This window comes from Pinus tabuliformis, chromosome 9 (genome assembly GCF_031772625.1).
Source record: "Pinus tabuliformis cultivar Carrire ecotype Pingquan chromosome 9, CPIR1, whole genome shotgun sequence".
Classification (NCBI taxonomy): Eukaryota; Viridiplantae; Streptophyta; class Pinopsida; order Pinales; family Pinaceae; genus Pinus; species Pinus tabuliformis.
In genome coordinates this window covers 920,709,921-920,727,348 of record NC_142307.1, presented here as the reverse complement: position 1 = coordinate 920,727,348, position 17,428 = coordinate 920,709,921, and the positions used below count along the sequence as shown (strand labels likewise).

At 39.3% G+C, this 17,428-nt stretch overlaps 1 pseudogene; it reads right to left on the bottom strand.

The window, feature by feature from the left end:
- Positions 1 to 554: 554 nt before the first annotated feature.
- On the bottom strand, positions 555 to 2,025 carry LOC149151742 (putative xyloglucan 6-xylosyltransferase 5 pseudogene; annotated as a pseudogene).
- Positions 2,026 to 17,428: the final 15,403 nt, after the last annotated feature.

The window sequence follows — 17,428 nt, the reverse complement described above, 5'->3', positions numbered from 1 at the left end:
TCATAATCTAGAGGGTGTTCATGTATCCTTTATCTAGGATCCCCATCTGTATTAAAATCTGATCTGTCAACAAGTAACATTACAATCCACTAACAAATTTACCTCTAAAGAGTTGGATAAAATGTGCAAAAATTACATGCCATCAATAACAATTAACAGATCCCCCATTATTACAGCTAAAGGCTTGGGAGTAATTAAACCTTGGTCAAAGTTAATCATAATATCTATAAACAAGCGTTGCAGTTAGATCAGACTTTGATCCTTGTGTGATAGCATTAGATCCCACATTAGGGCATTCCTAGCCTTGAAAAGGATAAAACATTTCCAGCTCAAGATAAACAAAACTAAACAATGATTAAGTGTTAGTCTTCAATCAACATTAAGCAAAGCTTAATAAAACACTCCTAAACCAAATCAACTCAGGCTTATAGAGAAAGGACATATTCATGTTATATATGAACCAGACTGACTAGTAAACCTGTCAGCATTTCATAATTGTATTCGAATCCAAAACTGCAATGTTGTGAACAAACATATTCCCTTATGATATAACAAAAGCAAAGAATAAATTAGATTACCACCACCGCATTCATCTTACAAAGTTTGGAAAATGTCTAAAGAAAGGCTTCTCTATTTGCAAAGATATCTATGAATGCATGATTAAATGCATTATAGGCTCTTTGAAGCAGTGAATGAGGGATGCAAGAGGTTGAACTCATCTTTGACTTCAAGAGGTGATGCAGTTTCATTCCTTGTCCGTTTGACTTTTGCCGTATTCAGACTCTTGTCCTTGAAACCATAAATCTGAAGTATTTGGTTGTCTACAAAATTGAAAGCCCTTTCCATACTCTTCAGACAATGCTCAACAGGGTAATCTCCGTAGCTACCACAAGGTTTGCATCCCACAAAATGAGTGACAAAAGGCCACCTTTCATCTCCAAGTCCAGGATGGTAGGTCTGGATCATGTCCTCGTACTTGTCCACCACAACAACCCAAAAACCATGAAGAAAATATGAGCTTTCTAGAAACACTTTGTCACCCGAGTTTTTTTTCTTTTTTTGAGAGATCAATAAATATATCAAGGCAGATTGATCATCTGCCTCAAATGCCGGTCTACCCTCCAAATGAGCAGTCAAAACCTTCCCTGCTTCTTCTCTGATCCTACCCTTTGGACCCATTGGTGCCCATGCATCCAATATATCTAAAGACCATTGACAGTTCCGAATAAGGAAGTTGCCAGTATTCAATCCGATCCAAGACTGTTTGCCATAAACCAAATTCTCCCAGCCATGGAGAACAAAATTATAGTTCTTGTATTTATCCAACGACAGCTCAAAAACCATATCAGTGAACATAGCATCACTGTCCATCCACCATATCCATTCCACTTCTGGATGTGACAACATAAGCCTTCGGAGTAGAGGCAACTTGGCCCAATAACCAGCCATGTCCTTATCCAAATGAGCCATGTTATAGACAATCTCAATGCCATGAAGCCTGCAGTAATCAATCTTGTTCTTGATTCCCTTTAGCAAATAATGATCTCCAATTGAGCTATCACATGGGTTGGGTTGGGACCTAGTGACAAGCAAAATCCTAGGTTTTCCATTCACATAACTGGGAAATTGAGGATTTTCCTTGATCCAAGTTATTCTTTGCTGATCCCAGTCACTGATCTGGGGTCCCAAAGTATAAGTTACATTAGGATAGGTTGCATTACTATCAATCTGCATCCCCATCTCATTCTCTTCATCAGGATCTTCCTTCCTCCTGATCTCTTCTAGCACCCTGGCATTCTCCTCTGCCACCTTTTGGCTTGCTCCACCATCCCCCATATCCTGGCCACCCAAATTGCCTACTCCTATGGTGCCCCTGAAAACGAGTATGGTTACGAAACCACACAAAATTGTAATTTTCAAATTGTTAAACGTTTTCTGAATCGACCTTGCTTTGGGCAGAGCTAGAGATCTACCATTTGCAGCCCCCCTCACAGAGGGTAGACCCCTCTTGATGCTCTCCCTCATTGAAACCCAAAAAAAAAACAATCCTAGATCCCGTTATCTGCTATTCTATATATCTATGTTTTAAACAAAATTACATAAACCTAAACAGGCCTCTTACCTGAATGATCCTGCTGATGACCTCCGAAATTTATATAAAACACGAACTGCTAGTGCCTAGGTCAAGCCCACTGGCAGAGTGGATCCAGATTTGTTTATTCAATGAAACTTCTCTAAATAAAACTCTCACAGCTAAAAGCAATGGGACCCACCTCTAATCTCCCACAGCTAGGGTTGCCATAAAACAGATCTGGCCCTCTGGTGCCAAAATTATCGAGTACCCAACAGTGAAAATGAGGTTAAGCTACCTCTGAGATCACTATCTCAGTATGCCCATCATCAATCGTACTCCTCTTCATCAAGCACCATGTTGTCCATTCCCATCTCAGATGCAAACTAGAAAAGTCTGGCATCAAAGGCTGAAAGGACAACCTTTTTCAAGAAAGCCACAAAAGTCTCGGAGGTAAAAAATTCCCCACATTTTACTTAGGAAGACTCAGAATCCTCAGAATCCTCAGAGGGCGGAGAGAGTAGTATTAGGGTTGAAGACTCCCATGAAATTTGTGCAACAGGAGGGGTGGAGTAGATACAGGAGGAGAAGGGGCGAAGGAGTCACGCCTACTGCAGTCTCAATGTCAGCAGGGGTAATGCGACTATTGGGCCAGTGCCTATCACGTTTTCCAGATCGATCTTGTATTTCTTTGCAATATTCTTGTCATAAGGGGCCACAATGATTCTTCTAGGGCCTTGGGCGTCAGATGGAGGTGTAGGTGTAGGGGTGGGAGTGGTAGTAGGAGCAGAGGCAGAGGCAAGGGAAGAAACGTCGATTGGTGTCCATATGAGGTAGCATGCTCCAATCTCTAGTGAAATTGTTATAACAGAGAGAATTGTAGCCCTCATTGAAGAATCCAAGGCCCGGCATGAAGAGATTGTTGTGGAGAGAAATTGTCTGGACTCCATATTTCCCCACTAAGAAATGAAAAGTTGACAGAGTTTGTCAATATTGATTTACAAGATGTGAAGGAAGTTAAGAAGCGCTTTGATAAAGCTCGTCTTCATTATGATCAGGCTTGTGAAAAATTTCTATCCCTGCGGAAAAGTACAAAGATTGACATTGTTACAGAATCTAAGGAGGAACTACGCAATGCTCGGTCAACATTTGAGCAAGCTCTCTTCAATCTAGTATGTGAGTGCACTTTCAAGTATTGAGTCCAATAAAAGGTTGAATTCCTTGAAGTTGTAAGTGGAACAATGGATGCCCGTCTCCGTTATTTTAAGCAAGGTTATGAGTTGCTGCACTAGATGGAACCATACATTCACCAGGTATTAACATATGCACAACAGTCGAGAGAAAGGACAAATTATGAGCAAGAAGCACTTGCAGAAAGGATGGAGGAATTTAAAAGGCAGATAGATCGGGAAAGTCGATGGTCTTTTAGTGGTGCATAAAACTTCCCCAATTGGGGATGGGATCCAGGCTGTTGGAAGGAGTTCACATAAAATGATTGAAGCAACTGATTAAGTTGCTCAGTTTCTTCGGTCCACCGTCCTCCATTTCACCTCAAACAACAATATCCATAAAAAATGTTGTTGCAATGTATCTCAATGAATATTTGTTCATTGTGGTGTAACTAAGAGGTACTCAGATTTCAGGCAAGATGCTCGGCATCATCGTTGGAATACTAAGAGTTGGAGTGTGGATTATTGCTTTGAAAGAAATAATCGGAAATTTACTTTACCCTTGGATTAATCCGACAGGTGTCAACTCTCGAAGTGTAAAGCTTGGTATTCCATATCAAGCACACGCTGTGAAACAATTTTGGATATTTTGTTTTCTTTTTCAAAAGAATATTTTTGATATATATATATATATATATATATATATATATATATATATATATATATTTTTATTTTTTATTTTTTATTTTTTTTTCATTTAAATTTATGGTCAATGTCATCTAATAATTTAATAATTCAATTTATTTTGGTTTCTAATATAATTAAATTTGTTTGCAATTTTTTGTTTTTGTAGGTAGGCTTCAAGGTCCAGATTTTGAACCTAGGCTCTGATACCACGTGTGAGGCTCCCTCCTAGGGTCCTCTAACTAAAAACTAAATTTCTCTAATTTTAAACACAATAAAGTGGGAAATAAGTTATTTATATCTAAACATTTATTTGATGATAATATACCATTAAAATTTATTTACCACAAATTAAATACGTAAGAATTTCATTGCACCCATTTACATAAGTAATCAATAAACGAAGGAATACTTGTTCCAATATCTTAGTTGAGATACTCTTGAGTTCCTGACTCTGTTGGGATGCTGCTCTTGACTACCCGACTGGATTTGCCTCATAGTTAACTAGGAAGTAATTCCTAGCACAGGGAACCTCCACAGGGTCCTTAGCCCTCTGAGCCCAAGTCCAACCAGATGTAGTATGTCCAAGTTTAACAAACACTCTCCAGATACAAGTTTGTATTCCCTCATTTATCTCTCCATTCTCTCCCTTTTCTTTCTCCACATTCCTCCCCCAAACACAATCCTCCAAAACAAAACCAAACCAAAACCAAGGATCTACCCTCTCCTCTCATCATCCTTCCCCTTTTATACCTCTTCTTCCCATCCACCTCAACCGCCTATCATTAATATCAGGACTACTCCCTCATCTTTTCATTTAATATCCTTGACTTTTCTTACCATATCTTCTCCTAAGTAGATTTGAGAAGACATTTTGGGGACAAGATATGAATATTTAATTTGGAAATTAATTTGGAAAAGACCATATCTTCTCCCTAGTAGATTTTGAGATGACACATTGGGATATGAATATTTAAATTGGAATAAATAGAAGGAGACCATATCCTATCCAAACTTAAATTTGAGAAGACAAGTTGGAAATTGAATAATAACAATAATAAAATTTATATCAGTAAATAAAATTTACAATTTCACAAATGTAAGCATATACCAATATTTAAGTCAATATTTTCAGGTAAATAAATTTTGCATGATAAGATTAAGTAGGGCATTACAATTTCTCTATGCCATAAAGTGTTATATCGAAACTTCGAAATCCGTAGTATTGTGAAACAATATGTGTAAAATGAAATTGGATTCGGGTTGATTTATTTGAATAACATATTATAAATTCTCCTGACTTGGTGGGACACTTCTGGATTTCTTATTATGGTCTTTGTCATTTTTTACTATCCCATGTTGTTACCCCAATCCCAGTTTTCAAGTCACAATACATACATGGTTGACACCATTATTGCATAGTATGCCTAACCTCTCCAACCCGCTAATTTTTAACTTTGGGTTTTTCTTTGCCTCCTATGTGTTTCATTTTGCTACTCGGCCTTTGCTTGATTGTTATACGAACTATCCGGGTTTTAAACTTTCTACTATCTTTGTATACCCTTCTGAGTCGAACTCTTTTCGAATTTTATTAAGAATTCTACCATCTCATAGGTCATTTGGATTGAACCCATGAGGTTCGATCTCATTGAAACCTATGATCCCTAAGCTTATCTCGATTTCTGATTCGCCAAATATTTGGCAAATCAACAATCGAGATAAGGATGCTCGTTTAATCTTTGCAGCCACTTTCGATGGCAAGAAACTGACAATCAGAGATTTAGATATCCCTATAGATGTTGGGTCCATTGTGAAGGCAACTTCTCTGCCTGAAAAAGGAGAAAAGTGGTTAAAAATTTATCTAGATCTCCATCCAACCATGTCATCCAACAATCATGAAAGCATGGGGTCAGATGGGCCATCTCGATTGAACCTCTTTCTTTGTTTGTCTAGGCGTACGAAGAACTTCGTAATCTAAATATGCAATCTTATGATGAATATGTGAGTGAGGGGGCCTAGGGTTTCAACCAATATCCCTAATTAGTGACTTGATTAGGCGATCTAAAACTAAAACCTTTAAAACCTTTAAACTGCTACCTGCCATTCAGAGTGAATTCTTTCTCCCCACCCCCACAGAGACACCTTTACCTACGTCTGTTGCTTTCATCAAGGGTAAGACACCTTAGAGAAGGAAGGATAGATACTTTCTATCAGAAAAATTATATCATTCTTTCAAATTGATTTTGACACGTGATTCGGAGAAATAATTTAGCTTCTTATCCTTCTTACTCTATCTTAAGGCTGCTGGTATGCCCCTGCACCAGGCCCACCACTTCCATCGAGAGGAAGGAGAAGAGAAGTTTTAATCTCTTCATTCTATCTATTCCAATCTATTCTTTAAAATGGCCCTGACCACTTGAGAAGTATTGTATTAACGACTGAATGACGCTAGCTGCTAGACCAAAATGTATTCCATTCGGCTAATTAACGATCGAGATAAAAATGCCCGTTTGATCTTTGCAGCCACTTTCAATGGCAAGAAAGTGACAATCAGAGATTTAAATATCATTATAGATAACGGGTCCATTGTAAAGACAATTTTTTCTCTGCCTGAAAAAGGAGAAAAGTGGTCTGAAATCTATCTAGTTTGAGATATTCCATGTAAGAAGTTCCTCCTCAACAAATACTACACTTACGATATTAAATTATGCCTATTTCCTTTTTAAAGACAAAATGATGGGATATTTTTCTTTTCCTCCATCAAAATATTACATGTGAGGGTCCTTACAGTCTCGTTTTCATTTACCATATACGTCTTCTAATGGTATTCCTCGCCATGAGTTAAACGTGCCATATTTTTTCTTGTATAAAAGCTTAGCCATGATGGCCAAAGCCAATTGATCGCGTACCTTGGATTGACTGTATCACACCCATATGAATCCGGTGAATGTAGAGCCTTTCATTTCGAAATTAGAGCTGTCACACCATTTACCCGGTGTCCTGCTCTCAGAACATGTATTTCTGCGTATAATCATCTCTGAACACGGTGATTTGTCGATGGTGAGAAATTGGACAACTATCGTTGATATGGATTTTTCTTTAAATTGATAATTGTATTTGATAACTGTATACAGGGCAGATATTGTAGTGACATGAATTCATTCCCGGATCATGCGAAATTCAGACCAGAATCAGAACCCAATTACATAAAATGGATTTAGCTCACGAAACAGGCTTACGGTATTCTGTGTCCTGTAATCTCATGTCAGCATCGCTTCTACATAAGTCGTCTGCGAAAACTTCGATATTTTTGTTGGAAGCGAAACTTCGCAGGTTTTCTAATATGTATAGAAGGTGGTTTAATGGCCAGCTATTACATAAACAATTAGTTGATAATTTAGAGAGGCTTAATCAGATCTGAAACTATGATTTATCCCATTAACAACATACTTTGAATGAATAGCTTGAGCTAACCCTTGAAACTCTAAATCACAAAATACGTATAACATTTATTAAATACACTGGAACAACGTAGGATTAGATTAGATACAATCATACAAGTAATTTTGATTTATCGACAAGGTTGGATTTTATTAGAAATAGCAGTTAACTCTTTCCGTGCCCCAGTCTGATCTGAATCGATGGTATCAATGGTATTGTTTTGGCAATATAGCCTTTAAATCAAATATTGTTTGATAAATTATCTTAACTTAACGAAGTCAAAGGGAAAGCAAATAGTTCAACCTTGAGTACACATAAAAGCGTAATAATAGGTGGGGCAAAAATGATTACATTCTCACAAAATTGAGTTTGCAATATTTTTTGAATCAGAATGAAGACATTCTACTTCTCTCATATTCCGAACTGTAGATGAAGGAACTGTGGAGATTATGGATTGAAATAATTCAGAAGTATGTCCTCCTTGAACTTGCTGGTACGACTAAGACTAGAAGAAGCATAGATCGTCGTTTTCTTATCACTTGCAGGCAGTTGGAACTTCTTCTTGTCCACGGCCTCCATATCGTTGAAAGAAAGCCGGCCATCTTGTTTCTGCATCGACAGATTTGGCTTGCGGCGCCTTCTGACATATTCTTCTGGAACATAGACATCCATAGCGAGATCCATGGAAAACCTGCACTCCGCTACCGGAGCTTATCACAAAAAAATGAAAAGGGCCAAGCTGTGATAAAAGCCCAATTAATTTAAAACCCCAGATATTATTCAAGATGCGGGAAAACTGAAAAACGGAGTAATGTATGAATGAGCTATGAGGAAATGGGAAAACTAAAAAACCAGAGTGATGGATCAATGAACTCAGAAATGAAATAAAGTTCAACTGAAAATTTGTAGGGAACAATAGGGCGTGAGATATATGTAGAGAAAGTAAAGGGAGTGAGCGTTTGGCGTCGACTAGAAAAAGCAGGAGTGCATAGTATCTGTAAACATGGGAACAAGTAATTAATTGGAACTATTCTTCAAATCTGCGTACTTCGCATCCTCGGATTTTGATCTAAACCGTGGGTTTAGAGGCCGTGGAGGAGAAATTAAACGGTGGGGACCTTATTTGTTTCGTTAACAACTAAAACTATGAACGAGGAAAGAAACATGTGGCTTCTAATATAATCTATTGTATTTAATGTGATTTTTTGGAAAAAATAATTGGTGGTTTTTTTTTTGTCTAATTTTTCTAAAATCAGGTAGGAATTTAGTGAAATCACAACGGGTAACCCTTGCACAATTGAATCCATATATATAATCAAAAAATAAAAAAACCAGTTTAAATAATACAGATAAAAGTTTCACCTCATATTTTTTCACCCATATTCTAGTACCAAAAAAATATTAAAAATACTAAAACAACTCCTCCATATATGTAACAACAGACCACAACGAAGTCAAAATTCATCTAAAGTCCAATAAAATAAGTACCTTTCTTTTCCAACCTCAACAGAGGATTTGTAAAACCCAGCAACAGAGGATCTGTATACCATGTGAAGTAATCAAATAACCACCCAATTTTTTTATTTGCATTCATTACATTGTTGAGGGAGGGATGCCGAAGGAAGTTGTCATCAATTTGAAAAGGCTGGGTACATTCTCTAACAATGGATCCATGCGTAACTCAGTATTGGGCAATGGAGTCTCCTAGACTACGTAATCTGTTAATTTATTTATTAGTTTCTTGAAACTTCATCAAAACTATGGTAGGAAGAGTAGTGAATACAAGAGTATGGTGATTACAAGAAGGGATCTTAATCAAACAGTTTTTAAAGTCAAATTCGATTTTGACGAAACCATATATACGATTAATTGTTTTACACGTATTCCGTCTGTTATAATTTTTTGGATATTTTTGAGTAATTTATTTGGCCGTAGTGTATAGGTTATGGTTTTTTTGCAGTTATATTTTGAAAAAAACTGGCAGGATTTTTGTGAATCTAAGTAAAAGTTGTCAAATTTTATAATTTTAGAGGTTTTTGATGATGCTGAATCCATTTTCACCATCAAAAACATGATTCAAACACTGTCTCTATAATATTTTTTGTATTTTTTTGAGGGTGGCCACTTGACCACTTTTGGCGGTCCGAGCAATTCCTCCACTTCCATAGACGACTCCATTTATTTTTACTGTGGAAATACATTTTTGAAGATTGTGTTTTTTTTTTTATTATTTAAAATATGTTTTCAATGCAACAACACATTTCTATTGAGATTTCTTCTTACATATTAAATAATTTAAATTTAAATTTTTAAAAATTAATCAGAAAAAATGCCTCAAATATTTTTTTGTTGTTTATTAGATTAATTTATTTGGGTTTAACTTATTTGGAATTCCACATGAATATGTTAGACTTACAAATTTGGGTTGTCAACTTTTCAAAATTCAATGGCCCCATGGGTTTTTAACGGAACTAAATCCATATATATGTAGTCAAAAATGCATTTTAAACAACAAAATATAGAAATTTGGGTTTATGTCACTTTGATTCCAACAAAAAAAACTCCTAAACATGTAATAACTACACAAAATCATTATTTAATTATGTAAGATTAAACATAGAATTACATTAAAAAAAAATCAAAATAATATTTTCATTAAAATAATATATTTTACTATATTTTTATAAAAATAATAAAATTTTATAAATTTAATTAATATTATTTATATTAAAAGATATACATAATTTTTCATATTTTCAAAATCTAACTTTCACGCCCCCAATTCTTTTTTCCTTAAATTGGCCGGGTGCGGCACCGCCTAAGTGACCAACATTCTCCATTGTTAGCCTACTTTGCAAATTATGCCTTAACATTCATTATAAACATGAATTATATTATTAATGTGCGGAAACCATTAATAACAACATAATAAAACAACAACTTTGAACATCATCATATGCAAGATAATCTTTTATTATATAAGAAGAGTTTTTGTACAATGACCGGGAGTTGGGCTCAACCGGCGTTCATACCCGAGTTGGGCGCCCACCTGTACAAGAGCGCACGGTGGTCACACCTCGACCTCACCCAAGTATACAATACAAGTTCCTTTGCCCGAACGGGCGGGCGCGCCCGTGCACACCCGCACAAACCACAACCGAAACTCCTTCACATCACCCGGCGGGCGGGCGCCTTAGTACGCCCTCCACCCGCACCTCCAACCGCCCTCCAACTCATCGTGCGACCGTGCCTACTGCCCGGCTAGCGGGCGCATCCCTTGCGCCTTGAGCTGCGGCCTTTACCAACTCGCACTTCTTGCTAGAGCGATAGAAGATGAGCGAAGATTGATGGTCCAAATGACCAACTCCTCCACGAGTTTATACCCTTCAACGTGTGGCGGTCATGCCTTCGGCCGACCCTACCACAATCTCCCAACCGACGCGTCCATGATCAATCCACAAGTCGGCTTGCTCATTAATCATCATCGCACCATGGTCGGCTTGTTAGCAAGTCGCTCCCATCGACTCGCCCTATATATCCACGAGCGCCACTTCTATCCGTGCGCATGCCTTGCCTTGGTCGCTCGCGGTTGCCTTTTATGACTTAGTCGATTTTTGGAGCAGGTGGAGCGCGCGCCCGGTCGCCCGATGACCGCAGGGCGTTACATCCTCCCCCACTCGAAATCATTGTCGCCCTCGACAATCCCGACTGCCTCAGTATCTTCCGTTCATACTTCGCAATCTTCTTCTTCCATCTCCAAAGCGAGTCCTCCGATTCCCAGCTTTCCTCTTCTGGTGCATTCTTCCATCTGACAAGATACTCCCGTTTCATGTGGCAACCAATCCCTGTAGTTCTGTAGCTCAAGATCTTATCCAACTCCAGTCCTAGCTTGTCCACAATCCCGGCTGGTCCTCTCGGCGGTTCAGCTCTCTCTGGATGATCAACATCAAGTCTGCATCTCTTCAACTGACTCATGTGAAAAACTGGATGCTTCATGTGCATATGGTGCGGAAGCTCCAGCTCATAAGCAACTTCCCCCACTCTCTTCTTCACTCAGAATGGTCCCTCATACTTCCGTGTTAGTTTGCTCGCAGTCCCCTTGGCTGGCTAAAACTGCTCCCCGGTAATCCTGAGAAACACCATATCTCCCACACTGAAGTGTGCATCCCGTCTTCCTTGATCAGCATATTTCTTCATTCTCCTTGCAGCTTCGTGCAAGCGCAACCATGCTAACTCCAAGGTCTCATCCCAAGCCTTCATGAACTTCTTCGCATGAGGACTCCTCAAAAAACCTCCTGTCACTACGGTATGCGGTGCAACCAGCATCTGTCCATTCACCAACTCAAATGGACTATACCCCGTCGCAGAACTCTTTTGAATATTGTAGCTAAACTGAGCAATATCCAAGAGTTCAGGCCAATTCTTCTGATCAGCTGTCACATAATGTCTCAAGTAGTCCTCCAGCAATGCGTTGATCCTCTCGGTCTGCCCATCTGTCTGCGGATGGTAACTCGAACTCATCAACAACTCTGTCCCGACTAACTTGAACAATGTGGTCCAAAATCTGCTTGTAAAACGCGGATCTCTATCCGACACAATGCTTAATGGCATCCCCCAATACTTCACTATGTTCTTAAAGAACAACTCGTAGTCCGCTCGGCTCCACACGGTATCTTTGTTGGAAAAAGACAACATAGTTGGAAAAACGATCAACCACGACCATTATCTCATTATACCCCTGAACCTGTGGCAACTGAATGATGAAGTCCATCGAGACACTCATCCATGGCCTCTCAGGAATCGGTAAAGGCTGCAACAGTCCTCCTTGTCTCTGAGTATCCGATTTGTCCTACTGACAAATGATGCACGTATGTACATACTCCTCTACATCCTCCTGCATCTTCTCCCAAAAGATTCCTCTCTCCAACAATGCCAAAGAACGACGCATCCCTGGGTGGCCAGCCCATGGCGAGTCGTGGCACTCCTTCAAAAGGTGCCTCCTGAGTCCAGACGACTTTGGAACACAGAGTCATTTTCCAAAGAACAAGAACCCGTCTTGTAGAAGGAACTTTCGTGTCTTCCCCTCCTTTATCTGCTTCACTATATTCTGCGCCAAAGTATCAGTTTCAACACTTTCCTTGATCTTATTCTGCATCTCTTCTGACATCTGAACTCGACTCCTACTCCTAGCTGCCCGGTCTTCTCCCTCCAATGCTGCAAGTTGTCCCTTCCTGCTAAGGGCATCTGCTACCGCATTGTGCCTTCCCGGTCTATACTCGATAGTCATGTCAAATTCTGCCAAGAAGTCCTGCCAACGAGCTTGCTTCACAGAAAGCTTTGGTTGTGATGCAAAATAACTTGTTGCAACATTGTCAGTCTTGACAACAAACGGCTTCCCAATCAGGTAATGCCTCCACACATGAAGACAGTGAATGATCGCAGTCATCTCCTTCTCATGGACCGGATACCTCTGTTCTCTATCCTGCAACTTCTGACTCTCGTACGCCACTGGATGCCCATCCTGCATAAGAACCCCTCCTATGGCAAAATCTGAAGCATCAGTGTGTACCTCAAACGGTCTCTCGAAGTCCGGCAACTTCAGTATCGGTGCTGTAACCATCCTCTTCTTCAAGTCATCAAATGCCTTTTGACATTTATCCATCCAACTCCACCTCTTGTCTTTCTTCAATAGGTCTGTCAGTGCCGATGTCACCTTGGAGTACCCCTCTACAAACTTCCGTTGGTAGTTGGTCATGTCCAAGAACACCCTCATCTCATGGACATTCTTCAGTTCAACCCAGTCCTCAATCGCCTTTACTTTGCTCGGCTCCATCCGTATGTACCCTTGACCAACAATATTCCCAAGGAACGGAATCTCGGTCTGAGCGAACACACACTTGGACTTCTTCAAGAACAGCTGATCTGCCCTCAGTGCCTTGAACACCATCGCCAAGTGCTTCTTATGATCCTCCATGTTGTCACTGAACACCACTATATCATCCAAGTATACTACTACGAACAAATCCAAGTATGGTCGTAGGACATCATTCATCAAAGTGCAAAACGTAGCAGGAGCATTACACAACCCGAATGGCATAACAAGGAACTCAAAGCTACCATACCTTATTACTATCGCGGTCTTCTTCTCGTCTCCTTCAGCTATCCGCACCTGATAATATCCATGCCTTAAGTCCAGCTTGGAAAACACTCGGGCTTTCGCAAGCTTGTCAAAGAAATCAACAGCCAATGGCAAAGGATACTTGTTCCTTACCATCTTCTTGTTCAGTGCACGGTAATCACAACACATCCATAGCTCATTCGAATCCTTCTTCCGCTGGAACAATACCGGAGCTCCATAAGGGGACCTTGAAGGTCTAATGAAACCTGCATCAACTAACTCCTTTAGCTGTCGTTTCAATTCCTCCAACTCAGGTCCTGACAACCGATAAGGTGCTTTAGCCGGGGGTTGCTTTCCTGGCTCAAGCTCAATGCTATGGTCCACTGCACGCCTTGGTGGAAGCTTCTTTGGTAGCTCATCAGGCATCAAATCTGCATATTTGGTCAGCACCTCAGAAATCTCGGCTGGAACAGGCGTCCCCACTCCATCACCTTCGACTCCCTTGAACATCACCGCATATGTCTCCATATCTGATTCCTTCATAGCCTTCTCCAAACTTAGTGCAGAAACATGCTGCACCTTGACTTCCCTCCTTTGCCTATGAGTGGGCAAAGTCCAAGTTTGTGACTGTCCAACCAGCACCACCTCATCACAGAAGGGGACAACAATAGCCTTGTTTCCCTTCAAGAAATCCTATCCGAGTATCATATCAAAGTCGTTCATCTCCATCACTATGAAGTCCAACTGACCCTTCCAGTATTTTATCTGCACAGGCACTTCGTGTACCAAACCCGCCACTTTAGCTCTAGAGTTCACTGCCTTGACTTCCACATTTGATGGGAAGATCATCAATCCAACCTCTTTTTCCAACCGTGTCGTTATGAAGTTATGAGTGGCCCCCGTGTCCACCAGAGCTTGAATGGTCTTGCCATGAACCATCAAGTCCACGAAACCCAGACTGTTAATCCACGATTTCTCCATAACTTTTCCCTGCATACATGTTTTTTCTCTGCGTTCATCAAGCAATGGCTTCACCACCTGTGAACCTGCTCTGATACCACCTGTCATGCCCCCAATTCTTTTTTCCTTAAATTGGCCGGGTGCGGCACCGCCTAAGTAACCAACATTCTCCATTGTTAGCCTACTTTGCGAACTACGCCTTAACATTCATTATAAACATGAATTATATTATTAATGTGCGGAAACCATTAATAACAACATAATAAAATAGCATCTTTGAGCATCATCATATACAAGATAATCTTTTATTATATAAGAAGAGTTTTTGTACAATGATCGGGAGCTGGGCTCAACCGGCGTTCATACCCGAGTCGGGCGCCCACCCGTGCAAGAGCGCACGGTGGTCACACCTCGACCTCACCCAAGTATACAATACGAGTTCCTTTGCCTGAACGGGCAGGCGCGCCCGTGCACACCCGCACAAACCACAACCGAAACTCCTTCACATCACCCGGCGGGCGGGCGCCTTAGTACACCCTCCACCCGCACCTCCAATAGCCCTCCAACTCGTTGTGCGACCTTGCCTACTGCCCAGCTAGCGGGCGCATCCCTTGCACCTTGAGCTGCGGCCTTTACCAACCCGCACTTCTTGCTAGAGTGATAGAAGATGAGCGAAGATTGATGGTCCAAATGACCAACTCCTCCATGAGTTTATACCCTTCAACGTGTGGCGGTCATGCCTTCGGCTGACCCTACCACAATCTCCCAACCAACGCGTCCATCATCAATCCACAAGTTGGCTTGCTCATTAATCATCATCGCACCATGGTTGGCTTGTTAGCAAGTCGCTCCCATCGACTCGCCCTATATATCCACAAGCGCCACTTCTATCCACGCGCAAGCCTTGCCTTGGTCGCTCGCGGTTGCCTTTTATGACTTAGTCAATTTTTGGAGCAGGTGGAGCGCACGCCTGGTCGCTCGATGATCGCAGGGCGTTACACTAACAATCCCATAAAATGATATAAAAATGGTATATTACTATAGTATATTAAAAAATTAACTAACAATTTTTTACATTTTCAAAATATAATATTTTGATAGGCCACAAATTTGTTAGCAAAGTTTTTTTTTTGCTTGAATTTGATGTTCTTTTTTTCAAAAAATATGATCATAAGAGTGTTTGAATTGTTTTTTATAGTGTAAATGGATTCAGGGCCATCCCCGAGCACACAAAATCTTGAAGTTTGTAACTTAGATTTCCCAAAATTTCAAAAATCATGTTGGAATTTCCACTATTTTCAAGGCAAATCTATGGCCTCAATAAACTACTCTTGTTTTGATAAATTGATTTTAAAAATGTATATCATTATAACGGATTTAAAATGAAATAAACTAGTATATATTCATCTTAATTATAGATTTTCCATGAGAGTTGTCTTTAGTGCGACTTTTTGGATTTTCCAGTACCCGAAATCCGGTGGAAAAATTTGAGGTGAAATCTAGATTTGTGTTATTTAAACTGGTTTTTTGACTATATATATGGATTGAGTACCTCCAAAAACCCCTAGGGCACTCAGATTGTGCAGGGGTTACCCATCAAGTTTGTGATTTGAATAAATTCTTGTCGGATTTAGAGAAGTTTGTGATTTGAATAAATTCCTATCGGATTTAGAGAAATTAGACCAGAAAAACCCACCAGAAAAGCTTCCAAAAAGTCTCACTAAAGACAATTGGTTTTCCATGTTTTGAAAGGAAAATCTCTTGAGATGCAAACTTTTTATGAGTTTTGCATTAAAAAAATAAACTTTTATGAGGTTTTGCATTCAAAAAAATGTTTGCATCTTGAGAGAACATTTCCTCATGTTTTATACTTAAAAGAATTTTTACATCTTTAAATATTTAATCCCTCTCAGCACTTGGTAGATTTAGAGTTAAAATTGATCTATGTTAGATTTAAATGTCATGTATCACCTTCATATTGAGTAGTGAAAGAATTACACATCTCAGTCATACTAAAAATTAATTAAGCAGATAGGGATGCCCAGCTTGGAAAATGATTCCAAAATTTAATTTAATTATCAATAACTATTAGGTGGATAGTAGGGATTTCATATTGAGTAGTGAAAGAATTACACATCTCAGTCATACTAAAAAGTAATTAAGCAGATAGGGATGCCCATCTTGGAAAATGATTCCAAAATTTAATTTAATTATCAATAACTATTAGGTGTATAGTAGGGATTTAACTGCTATGGAATATCCTAAATATTCTTAGTAGGATACAAAAATCAAAGGTTAATATTTATTTCTAGTTATGCCTTTTTTTTCCTTTCAATTAAAGTCATTAACTAAAAAAATGGCATATGAATAAGTGTCACATGAAATGAGTTATTTTGTTTGGGCATGTGGTATTTATATTCCATGATATTGTCCCATTGATCCAGGTGGATATTTGTGGCCACTCACCTATTCCACCTAGACCTCGAGTCGGTTTCATCAGTTTCCTTGATTGTAGCAACATTTATTATTTTTAGCAGTTTTTTGGGTTCTCAACTTCTGGAGTTGTTTTGACCCCCTAAACAACATTTTTTTAGGTATGCAACAAGCACACCATACGTAGGGGTTTATTATAAATCCTGTAGTTCTCATAGAGATCTTTCTAACAAGCTATCGAATGCTGCAAACAAAGATCATATGACCAAGTTACGACCTTGGGAAGTTGGCTATCCAACTTGTTGAAAAAAAGTAACTAGGTTTGGTCTTCATAATGACATGTGTAATTGTGATTTTATGTAATGATGAAAAGAAGAAAAGTAAAATTATCATTGTAATGCTTGTCTCATGGGTTTCATGAGTAAGGAATTTTATTTTTAATGATGGCTCCCATTGTGAGCCTTTAGGATTTGTCATCTAGTCATAAAAGTCAATTTGAGTCTATGTCATGTATGAAGGACCCGTCACCCTTCTTGGGCACGTTACATTTTT